The following is a 12,313-nucleotide window of genomic DNA, read 5'->3' on the forward strand; positions in this document are numbered from 1 at the left end:
AAAAGTTTCGGGTTTTATTGGTAACATACCGGGAACACCGAGAGGGTCCCGGGGGTCCACCAAGTGGGGCCACCGGCCCCGGAGGGCTGCATGGGCCAAGTGTGGGAGGGGACCAGCCCCAGGTGGGCTGGTGCGCCCCCCCCCCACAAGGGCCCAAGGCGCCTAGGGTTGGGGGAGGGGGCGCACCCACCTAACTTGGGGGGCAAGTTTCCCCTCCCCCCCCCTTGGCCGCCACCCTAGATGGGTTTGGGCTGGCCGCCGCCCCTAGGGGTGGAACCCTAGGTGGGGGCGCAGCCCTCCCTCTCCCCCTATATATACTTGAGGGTTTTGGGGCTGCCAACAGATGAGTTTGACCTCTTCTTGGCGCAGCCCTACCTCTCTCCCTTCTCCTCTCCCGCGGTGCTTGGCGAAGCCTTGCAGGATTGCCATGCTCCTCCACCACCATCACGCCGTTGTGCTGCTGCTGGACGGAGTCTTCCTCAACCTCTCCCTCTCTCCTTGCTGGATCAAGGTGTGGGAGACGTCACCGGGCTGTACATGTGTTGAACGCGGAGGTGCCGTCCGTTCAACACTAGGATCTCCGGTGATTTGCATCACGGCGAGTACGACTCCTTCAACCCCGTTCTCTTGAACGCTCCCGCTTAGCGATCTACAAGGGTATGTAGATGCACTCTCCTTCCTCTCGTTGCTAGTTTCTCCATAGATAGATCTTGGTGACTCGTAGGAAAATTTTGAATTTCTGCTACGTTCCCCAACAGTGGCATCATGAGCTAGGTCTATTGCGTAGATTCTTTGCACGAGTAGAACACAAAGTAGTTGTGGGCGTTGATTTTGTTCAATATGCTTACCGTTACTAGTCCAATCTTGTTTCGACGGTATTGTGGGATGAAGCGGCCCGGACCGACCTTACATGTACTCTTACGTGAGACAGGTTCCACCGACTGACATGCACTTGGTGCATAAGGTGGCTAGCGGGTGCCAGTCTCTCCCACTTTAGTCGGAACGGATTCGATGAAAAGGGTCCTTATGAAGGGTAAATAGCAATTGGCATATCACGTTGTGGTTTTGCGTAGGTAAGAAACGTTCTTGCTAGAAACCCATAGCAGCCACATAAAACATGCAAACAACAATTAGAGGACGTCTAACTTGTTTTTGTAGGGTATGCTATGTGATGTGATATGGCGAAGAAGAATGTGATGAATGATATGTGATGTATGAGATTGATCATGTTCTTGTAATAGGAATCACGACTTGCATGTCGATGAGTATGACAACCGGCAAGAGCCATAGGAGTTGTCTTTATTTATTGTATGACCTGCATGTCATTGAACAACGCCATGTAATTACTTTACTTTATTGCTAACCGGTAGCCATAGTAGTAGAAGTAATAAGTTGGCGAGACAACTTCATGGAGACACGATGATGGAGATCATGATGATGGATATCATGGTGTCATGCCGGTGACGATGATGATCATGGAGCCCCGAAGATGGAGATCAAAAGGAGCAAAATGATATTGGCCATATCATTTCACTATTTTGATTGCATGTGATGTTTATCATGTTTCTGCATCTTATTTGCTTAGAATGACGGTAGTAAATAAGATGATCCCTCATTAAAATTTCAAGAAAGTGTTCCCCCTAACTGTGCACCGTTGCGAAAGTTCGTCGTTTCGAAGCACCACGTGATGATCGGGTGTGATAGATTCTTACGTTCACATATAACGGGTGTAAGACAGATTTACACACGCGAAACACTTAGGTTAACTTGACGAGCCTAGCATGTACAGACATGGCCTCGGAACACAAGAGACCGAAAGGTCGAGCATGAGTCGTATAGTAGATACGATCAACATGAAGATGTTCACCGATGATGACTAGTCCGTCTCACGTGATGATCGGACACGGCCTAGTTGACTCGGATCATGTAATCACTTGGATGACTAGAGGGATGTCTATCTGAGTGGGAGTTCATTAGATGAACTTAATTATCCTGAACATAGTCAAAAGATCTTTGCAAATTATGTCGTAAGCTCGCGCTTTAGTTCCACTGTTTAGATATGTTCCTAGAGAAAATATAGTTGAAAGTTGGCAGTAGCGATTATGCGGACAGTAGAAAGCTTATGTCCTTAATGCACCGCTCAGTGTGCTGAACCCCAAACGTCGTTTGTGGATGTTGCGAACATCGGACATACACGTTTTGATAACTACGTGATAGTTCAGTTAAACGGTTTAGAGTTGAGGCACCAAAGACGTTTTTCAAAACGTCACGGAACATATGAGATGTTTCGAGGGCTGAAATTGGGATTTTAGGCTCGTGCCCACATCAAGAGGTATAAGACCTCCGACGATTTTCTTAGCCTGCAAACTAAGGAAGAAAAGCTCAATCGTTGAGCCTGTGCTCAGATTGTCTGAGTGCAACAATCACTTGAATCGAGTGGGAGTTGATCTTCCAGATGAGATAGTGATGTTTCTCCAAAGTCATTGCCACCAAGGTGCTAGAGCTTCGTGATGAACTATAACATATCAGGGATAGATATGATGATCCTTCAAGTGTTCGCGATGTTTGACACCGCGAAAGTAGAAGTCAAGTAGGAGCATCAATTGTTGATGGTTAGTAAAACCACTAGTTTCAAGAAGGGCAAGGGCAAGAAGGGATACTTCATGAAACGGCAAAACAGTTGCTGCTCTAGTGAAGAAACCCAAGGTTGAACCCAAACCCGAGACTAAGTGCTTCTGGAACAGCCACTGGAGAAGAATTACCCTAGATACTTGGTAGATGAGAAGGCTGGTAAGGTCGATAGAAGTATATTGGATATACATTATGTAAATGTGTACTTCATTGGTACTCCTAGTAGCACCAGGGTATTAGATACCGGTTCGGTTGCTAAGTGTTAGTAACTCTAAATAAAAGCTACAGAATAAATGGAGACTAGCCAAAGGTGAGCTAACGATATGTGTTGGAAGTGTTTCCAAGGTTGATGTGATCAAGCATCGCACGCTCCCTCAACCATCGAGATTTGGTGTTTGCGTTGAGCATAGACATGATTGGATTATGTCTATCGCAATACGGTTATTCATTTAAGGAGAATAATGGTTACTCTGTTTATTTGAATAATACCTTCAATGGTCTTGCACCTAAAAAGAATGGTTTATTGAATCTCGATCGTAGTGATACACGTTTTCATGCCAAAAGATATAACATAGTAACGATAGTACCACTTACTTGTGGCACTGCCATGTAAGTCATATTGGTGTAAAACGCATGAAGAAGCTCCATGTTGATGGATCTTTGGACTCACTCGTTTTTGAAAAGTTTGAGACATGCGAACCATGTCTATTGGTGTATACGCATGAAGAAACTCCATGCAGATGGATCGTTTGGACTCACTTGATTTTGAATCACTTGAGATATGCAAATCATACTACATGGGCAAGAAGACTGAAAAGCCTCAGTTTCAATAAGATGGAACAAGATAGCAACTTGTTGGAAGTAACACATTTTGATGTGTGCAGTCCAATGAATACTAAGGCATGCAGTGAATATCGTTATGTTCTTACTTCACAGATGATTCAGGTAGATGTTGAGTATATTTACTTGATGAAACACAAGTCTGAATTATTGAATGGTTCAAGTAATTTCAGAGTGAAGTTGAAGATCATTGTGACAAGAGGATAAAATGTCTATGATATGATCATAGAGATGAGTATCTGAGTTACAAGCTTTGGCACGCAATCAAGACATTGTGGAAATTGTTTCACAATTAATACCGCCTGGAACACCATAGTGTGATGGTGTGTCCGAACATCATAGTTGCACCCTATTGGATATGGTGCGTACCATGATGTCTCATATCAAATTACCACTATCGTTCATGGGTTAGGCATTAGAGACAACCGCACTCACTTTAATAGGGCTCCACGTAATTCCGTTGAGACGACACCATTTGAACTATGGTTTGGAGAAACCTAAGTTGTCGTTTCTTAAAATTTTGGGGATGCGACGCTTATGTGAAAAAGTTTCAGGTTGATAAGCTCGAACCCAAAGCGGATAAAATGCATCTTCATAGGACACCCAAAAACAGTTGGGTATACCTCTTATCTCAGATCCGGAAGCAAAACTAATTGTTTGTAGAAACGGGTCCTTTCTCGAGGAAAAGTTTCTCTCGAAAGAATTGAGTGGGAGGATGGTGGAGACTTGATGAGGTTATTGAACCATCACTTCAACCAGTGTGTAGCAGGGCACATGAAGTTGTTCATGTGGCCCCTACACCAATTGAAATAGAAGCTTATGATAGTGATCATGAAGCTTCGGATCAAGTCACTACCGTACCTCGTAGGGTGACAAGGATGTGTACTACTTCAGAGTGGTACGCAATTATGTCTTAGAGGTCATGTTGCTAGACAACAATGAACCTACGAGCTATGGAGAAGCGATGGTGGGCCCGGATTCCGAGGCCATAAAATCCGAGAGAGGATCCATGTATGAGAACAAAGCATGGACTTTTGTGGTCTTGCCCGATGATCGGCAAGCCATTGAGATAAATGGGTCTTTAAGAAGAAAACGGACGTGGACGGTAATGTCACCGTCTATGAAGCTCGACTTGTGGCGAAGAGTTTTTCACAAGTTCAAGGAGTTGACTATGATGAGATTTTCTCATCCGTAGCGATGCTTAAGTCTGTTGGAATCATGTTAGCATAAACTGCATTTATGAAATCTGGCAGATGGATGTCAAAACAAGTTTCCTTACCATTTTTTCGTGAGGAAAGGTTGTATGTGATACAACCAGAAGGTTTTGACAATCCTAAAGAACGCTAACAAATATGCAAAGCTCCAGCAATCCTTCTAAGGACTGGAGTAAGCATCTCGGAGTTGGAATGTACGCTTTGATGAGATGATCAAAGATTTTGGGTTTATACAAAGTTTATGAGGAACTTGTATTTCCAAAGAAGTGAGTGGGAGCACTATAGAATTTCTGATGAGTATATGTTGTTGACATATTGTTGATCAGAAATGATGTAGAATTTCTAGAAAGCATATAGGGTTGTTTGAAAAGTGTTTTTCAATGGAAAACCTGGATTAGGCTACTTGAACAATAAGCATCACGATCTATAAGATAGATCAAAATGTTTAATAATACTTTCAAATGAGCACATACCTTGACATGATCTTGAAGGTGTTCAAGATGGATCAGTCAAAGAAGGAGTTCTTGCCTGAGTTGTAAGGTATGAAGTTAAGAGTTAAAGCTCGACCACAGCAGAAGAGAGAGAAAGGACGAAGGTCGTCCCCTATGCTTTAGACGTAGGCTCTATAGTATGCTATGTTGTGTACCGCACCGGAAGTGTGCCTTGCCATGAGTCAGTCAAGGGGTACAAGAATGATCCAGGAATAGATCATTGGGCAGCGGTCAAAATTGTCCTTGTAGTAAATAAAGGACATGTTTCTCGATTATTGAGGTGATAAAGAGTTCGGCGTAAAGGGTTACGTCGATGCAAGCTTTAACACCTATCCGAATGACTCTGAGTAGCAAACCGGATACGTATAGTGGAGCAACCATTTGGAATAGCTTCAAGTGGAGCGTGGAAGCAGCATTTACAATATGACATAGAGAATTGTGAAGTACATACGGATCTGAATGTTGTAGACCCGTTGACTAAAACCTCTCTCACAAGCAAAACATGATCAAACCCCATAACTCATTGAGACTTAATCATATGGTGATGTGAACTAGTTTAGACACTAGTAAACTCTTTGGATGTTGGTCACATGGCGATATGACCTATCAGTGTTAATCACTTGGCGATGTGAACTAGATTATTGACTCTAGTGCAAGTGGGAGACTGTTGGAAATATGCCCTAGAGGCAATAATAAATTAGTTATTATATTTCCTTGTTCATGATAATCGTTTATTATCCATGCTATAATTGTATTGATAGGAAACTCAGTTACATGTGTGGATACATAGACAACACTATGTCACTAGTAAGCCTCTAGTTGACTACCTCATTGATCAATAGATGGTTACGGTTTCCTGACCATGGACATTGGATGTCGTTGATAATGGGATCACATCATTAGGAGAATGATGTGATGGACAAGAACCAATCCTAAGCCTAGCACAAAAGATCGTGTAGTTCGTATGCTAAAGCTTTTCTAATGACAAGTATCATTTCCTTAGACCATGAGATTATGCAACTCCCGGATACCGCAGGAATGCTTTGGGTGTACCAAATGTCACAACGTAACTGGGTGGCTATAAAGGTGCACTACAGGTATCTCCGAAAGTGTCTGTTGGGTTGGCACGAATCGAGACTGGGATTTGTCACTCCGGTTAACGGAGAGGTATCTCTGGGCCCACTCGGTAGGACATCATCATAATGTGCACAATGTGGCCAAGGGGTTGATCACGGGATGATGTGTTACGGAACGAGTAAAGAGACTTGCCGGTAACGAGATTGAACAAGGTATCGGCATACCGACGATCGAATCTCGGGCAAGTACAATACCGCTAGACAAAGGGAATTGTATACAGGATCGATTGAGTCCTTGACATCGTGGTTCATCCGATGAGATCATCATGGAACATGTGGGAGCCAACATGGGTATCCATATCCCGCTATTAGTTATTGACCGGAGAACCTCTCGGTCATGTCTGCATGATTCCCGAACCCGTAGGGTCTACACACTTAAGGTTCGATGACGCTAGGGTTATAAAGGAAGTTTGTATGTGGTTACCGAATGTTGTTCGGAGTCCCGGATGAGATCCCGGACGTCACGAGGAGTTCCAGAATGGTCCGGAGGGGAAAGATTTGTATATGGGAAGTCCTGTTTTGGTCTTCGGAAAAGTTTCAGGTTTTATCGGTAACGTACCGGGACCACCGGGAGGGTCCCGGGGGTCCATCAAGTGGGGCCACCGGCCCCGGAGGGCTGCATGGGCCAAGTGTGGGAGGGGACCAGCCCCAGGTGGGCTGGTGCGCCCCCCCACAAGGGCCCAAGGCGCCTAGGGATGGGGGAGGGGGCGCACCCACCTAACTTGGGGGGCAAGTTTCCCCTCTCCCCCCCTTGGCCGCCACCCTAGATGGGTTTGGGCTGGCCGCCGCCCCTAGGGGTGGAACCCTAGGTGGGGGCGCAGCCCTCCCTCTCCCCCTATATATACTTGAGGGTTTTGGGGCTGCCAAAAGATGAGTTTGACCTCTCCTTGGCGCAATCGTACCTCTCTCCCTTCTCCTCTCCCGCGGTGCTTGGCGAAGCCCTGCAGGATTGCCACGCTCCTCCACCACCATCACGCCGTTGTGCTGCTGCTGGACGTAGTCTTCCTCAACCTCTCCCTCTCTCCTTGCTGGATCAAGGCGTGGGAGACGTCACCGGGCTGTACGTGTGTTGAACGCGGAGGTGCCGTCCGTTCGGCACTAGGATCTCCGGTGATTTGGATCACGACGAGTACGACTCCTTCAACCCCGTTCTCTTGAACGCTTCCGCTTAGCAATCTACAAGGGTATGTAGATGCACTCTCCTTCCTCTCGTTGCTAGTTTCTCCATAGATAGATCTTGGTGACTCGTAGGAAAATTTTGAATTTATGCTACGTTCCCCAACAAAACTTTCTTCGGCTACTTGTTCTTGTTCTTGAAGCTCGTCAATTTCTATGGCACGAAACTCATAGGGCGGGAAGTAGGTTCCATTAACTTCAGAAAAATCAAGTATGGCTGTCTTGCTATACTTTCCATGCCCTTTCTCAACAATGTTTGCCTCTTTGGATTTGATGGATTCGAAATATATACTAGTTGATTCGGCTTTTTCAACCGAAGCACTTTTAATTTTCGAATCATCATTCTTTTCACCGGTTATATCAATTGGCAAAGCTTGTTTTATTTGAGCTAATTCCCTATCAATTCTCTCTTGGCGAAGTACTTGCACCCTATCGCGCAAAGCTTTAACTCCCCTCTCAATTTCAGCCCGCTCTAGATTAGTTTGCCCCTCAATGCTTTTAGGATCTTTCGGCAATGAAGTGTTAGTGTTACTAAAATTTTGCAATTGTGTAGGGGGTGTATAATATGCCGCGGTACTAGGTGGAGGTGTATGCACTTCTGTATAACCATATGCTCTGTCACCAATACTACCAATTGATGAAGTTTCATCTTCCTGCAAAACTTTAGCCTTTATTGCAGCATAATCAGAAAACAACCCCTTTTCATATTGTTCAAGGCAAAGAGCATTAGTTCTCTTGTTTTGTGTCAAGCTCTTTTTTAATGCAACCACAATCGCTTCTGGAAGAGATTGCTCCGCAATACTTTCAGATTCTTTCGGCAATGAGGTGTTGCCGAAATTATGCAATTGCGTAGACGATGCATCATATGCTACAATATTAGATGATGACATGTGACCTCCTGGAAAATTTTCACTTATTCGGCTATGACCATGAAGGTGCGGAGTCGAATTATGAGCATCTACAGTTGTATACGGTGCCGAAAAATTACTAACATGAGGTGCAGATATGACGGTTGAGAGTAACTGACCAGATATCTAGTAGTAGCATGGCCAAATCTCCCATCCATCGGCAATGTTGGATTTACATATTGCAAATTAGTTGTCGATGAATAAAAGGGTGAAACACTTTCTTGTGTGCTATTGGAAAGTTTAACATGAGGTGTTTCAAATTGATTAACCACTACTAGGAAAAGGCCTACTAATGACGCACCTAATTTGGCCATTAATGGCGCATTAGTGGTGCGCCATTAGTGCCACGCCATTAGTATATTTTACTAATGGCGCACCACTGGTGCACCATTAGTATCTGGTATACTAATGGCGGACCTCAGATGCGCCATTAGTATATACAACAGTGCGCCATTAGTATGCCTCCCAGGGGGCCATGTATACCCAGGTGCTTTGGCATACTAATGGCGCACAACAACAAGATGTGCCATTAGTAACATCGGCATACTAATGGCGCACTGTTTAATGATGCGCCATTAGTATCCTTTGGCATACTAATGGCACACTGTGATGTGATGCGCCATTAGTATGAATATTAGGTTTTTTTTATTTTTTTATTTTCTGTTTTTTGCACAGGTTACAAGATGTATAATTGGACAAAATATAGACAGCACACATCAACAACAGATTCATCGAATACGAAGATTAGTCTCTGAATACAATTCATCATATTAGTCTCTGAATACAATTCATCATATTAGTCTCCGAATTGAAAAGACCGAACAAAGATAGAACATTATATTACAAGTCTCGAGACCGCGAGTGGCGAGTTTGTCTTCACATTACAAGTCGATATCGATCATCTAAACTACCATCACATAGAAGAGAGCTGCGGTCATCACGATGAGCATCATCACGATGAAACTCGTCTTCATCCGGTTCCTCCAACGCTCCCTCCCCTCTCCCGCTAGATAGCGATGGCGGGCTTGCGCCCACCTCGCCTACAAGGTGTTCGTTGAATTGCCCAGCCTGGCGATGGACTCCGAAGATGAGGAGGCGCTCGCGGCGTTGCTGGATGAGGAAGCCGAAGCCGTCGTCCAGGAGCAGGAGCATCTCATGGTGCTCGCCGCCCTCGCCGGCCTGCTCGCGAGCAGTGAGAAGCCGCGGCGAGGTGGCTCAGCGCTTGGGTGGGTGAAAACAAAGAACCGGCATCGTCTGGAAGGCTATTGCATGCTCTACTCGGACTACTTCGCCGACGGTCCATTGCACGGTGAGAAAACATTTCGGCGCCGTTATCGGATGAACCGAAAGCTTTTCCTCCGGATTGTGAATTCCATCCGGGAGTTTCGACAGCTACTTCAAGTGCAAGAACGATTGCACCGGCACACTTGGATTCACCTCGATCCAGAAGTGCACGACAGCTATGAGGATGCTTGCATACGGAGCTCCCAATGATTCACTCGATGACTATGGGCGCATGGCCGAGTCCACCACCATTGAGTGTTTCTACAAGTTCTGCAGGGCACTGGTGGCAGTGTTTGGGCCGCAGTACTTGCGAACACCCAATGCAGAAGACACTGCTTGGATCCTAGCACAAAATGAAGCAAGAGTATTTCCTGGGATGCTTGGAAGCATCGACTGCATGCATTGAAAATGAAAGAACTGTCCATTTGCTTGGCAGGGGTTGTACAAAGGCGCCAAAGGCGGTTGCAGTGTGGTGCTTGAGGCAGTGGTCACACAGGACCTCTGGATTTGACACTCTTTCTTTGGGATGCCAGGAACTCACAATGACATCAACGTCCTGCAGTGCTCCCCGGTCTTTGCCAAGCTTGTTGAAGGTCATTCTCCTCCGGTGTACTTCGAGGTCAATGGACGGCAGTACAATAAGGGGTACTATCTAGCTGATGGCATCTATCCGAGATGGTCGGTATTTGTGAAGACCATCTCAAACCCTGTGCCAGGAGGCAAGAACGTCTGGTTTGCGAAGATTCAGGAGGCTTGCAGGAAGGATGTCGAGCGGGTATTTGGTGTGCTCCAATCTCGATTTGCTGTTGTCCGGTACCCCGCTCAGACCTGGTCGAAAGATCAAATGTGGGAGTTCATGACTTGCTGTGTCATCTTGCACAACATGATCATTGAGAGCGAGCAGGAAGAGCCAGTGTTTGACACTGAACCATATTACGCGTGGGGTCTTCTTGTCCAAGTTGATCATCAGATACCGGCAAACTGGACTGACTACCTCAATATGCGTCAGGAGATCCGAGACCCACAGGTGCATCAAGAACTGCAACACGATCTGGTGGAGCACCTATGGAGGCTCAAGGGCGAGGCCGGGAATGACATGTGATGAAACTTGAGTTTTTATTTGTTAAACTATATAATTTATAGTGAACTATTTGTTTTATATGATGAAACACGCCGAAACAGGCCGAACTATGTGACGAACTAATTGATTTCTTTTTGTATGTGAAAATTCACGCCGAAACCCGCCGAACCGCGCCGAAAATGGGTCTATTCACGCAGTTATCGGGCCGTTTTTTGGACATATTTAGGCCTATAGCTGGGCTGAATTCGGCGCCTGGGGACGACCTGGGGCCGACGGCTGGGTACCGAACCGCCCCCGCGCCAAGTTTGTCACCGGCGCACCCCCAGGACGCTCTTTTTCGGCACCCTGGGGGGGCCGAATGGCTGGAGATGCTCTAACCGCTGGAAATCTACTGCTATTTTGTCTGTGTTTGGTACTGCGTGACGAAAAGATATGTGCAACTGGATCAGATTTTGTATTTGTGGAAAGCGGCGCACAACGACGAGAGCACCGAAGAACTTGCGGCAGATTTTCTTATACGGACAAAAACAAGTTGGATCTAGTAGGATTTTTTTTCTCAAGCTAATCTAAACCAGCACTAATTCTAGGATGGATGCAACCAAAAACTCAACTACGCAAGTACTAGATGCAAGAATTGATAAAGGCTAAAAAGATAGGTGTAATGGATGAACTTTTTTTGGTTTTTTGTGGGTTATAGGACAGAAAATAAACTAAGCTATGAAAATTGTAATTCTCTCACCGATGAACCTGAAAACTGATACCACTTGATGTGACGGCGGCCCGATCTTTCGATGAGAGTGGGGATAACTATCAATTTGGTGGATTTTGACCTTGACAATTCGGCTATACCATAACCGATGATACGTATCGACAATCGCTAAACCAATCTCCGATGGTTATTGATCTTGCCGTAGGCACGATCAACCTGAACAATGAGGTTGGAGTTCCTGCAAACAACCAAAGAACCGGCGAGAACAAAGGTGAATTGCAATCTGAAATTGCATATGAAAAATTGAGCACATGAAATCGATGAAAAGTTGGGGTTCCACTGTGGATCTGACAAGGCGGTAGTCCTACACGTCTCGTAGATGCAAATTGTAGCGATGACTAGACAATACAATAAAACCCGAGTCTAAAGCCTAAATTTAGCTGCTATTTATTAAGGAGTTGAGGGTGCAGTCAAGTCATGGCCGAGAAGAACTCCTTCTACCCACTAATAAAAGTTTCGGGGCCTCGTGGCCCTCTCGTGCATAGCTTTTTCTTTTTTGAGACAATCTCACGAAGCTTTTATTAAGTCGTCATAATGTTTACAGGGGCAGGTGGAAGATTTTCAGGGTGACCTAACCAGACACGGCGGCCAAGCCCTACAGGAAGTGCATGCTTCGATAAATTGTGAGCCTCAAAATTGGAGCTCCTAATTCATGACTAAATTTACAAAATGTAAGTGCATCTAGTGCCCCTTGGTGATTTTGGTGTATTGGGGACTTATAGGTTAAGGGACTAATGCGTTTGTGAGTGTACACAGGTCTATAAGTCTATGAGGAGTTTGATA

The sequence above is a fragment of the Triticum dicoccoides genome, chromosome 6B (genome assembly GCF_002162155.2).
Source record: "Triticum dicoccoides isolate Atlit2015 ecotype Zavitan chromosome 6B, WEW_v2.0, whole genome shotgun sequence".
NCBI classification, from domain to species: Eukaryota; Viridiplantae; Streptophyta; class Magnoliopsida; order Poales; family Poaceae; genus Triticum; species Triticum dicoccoides.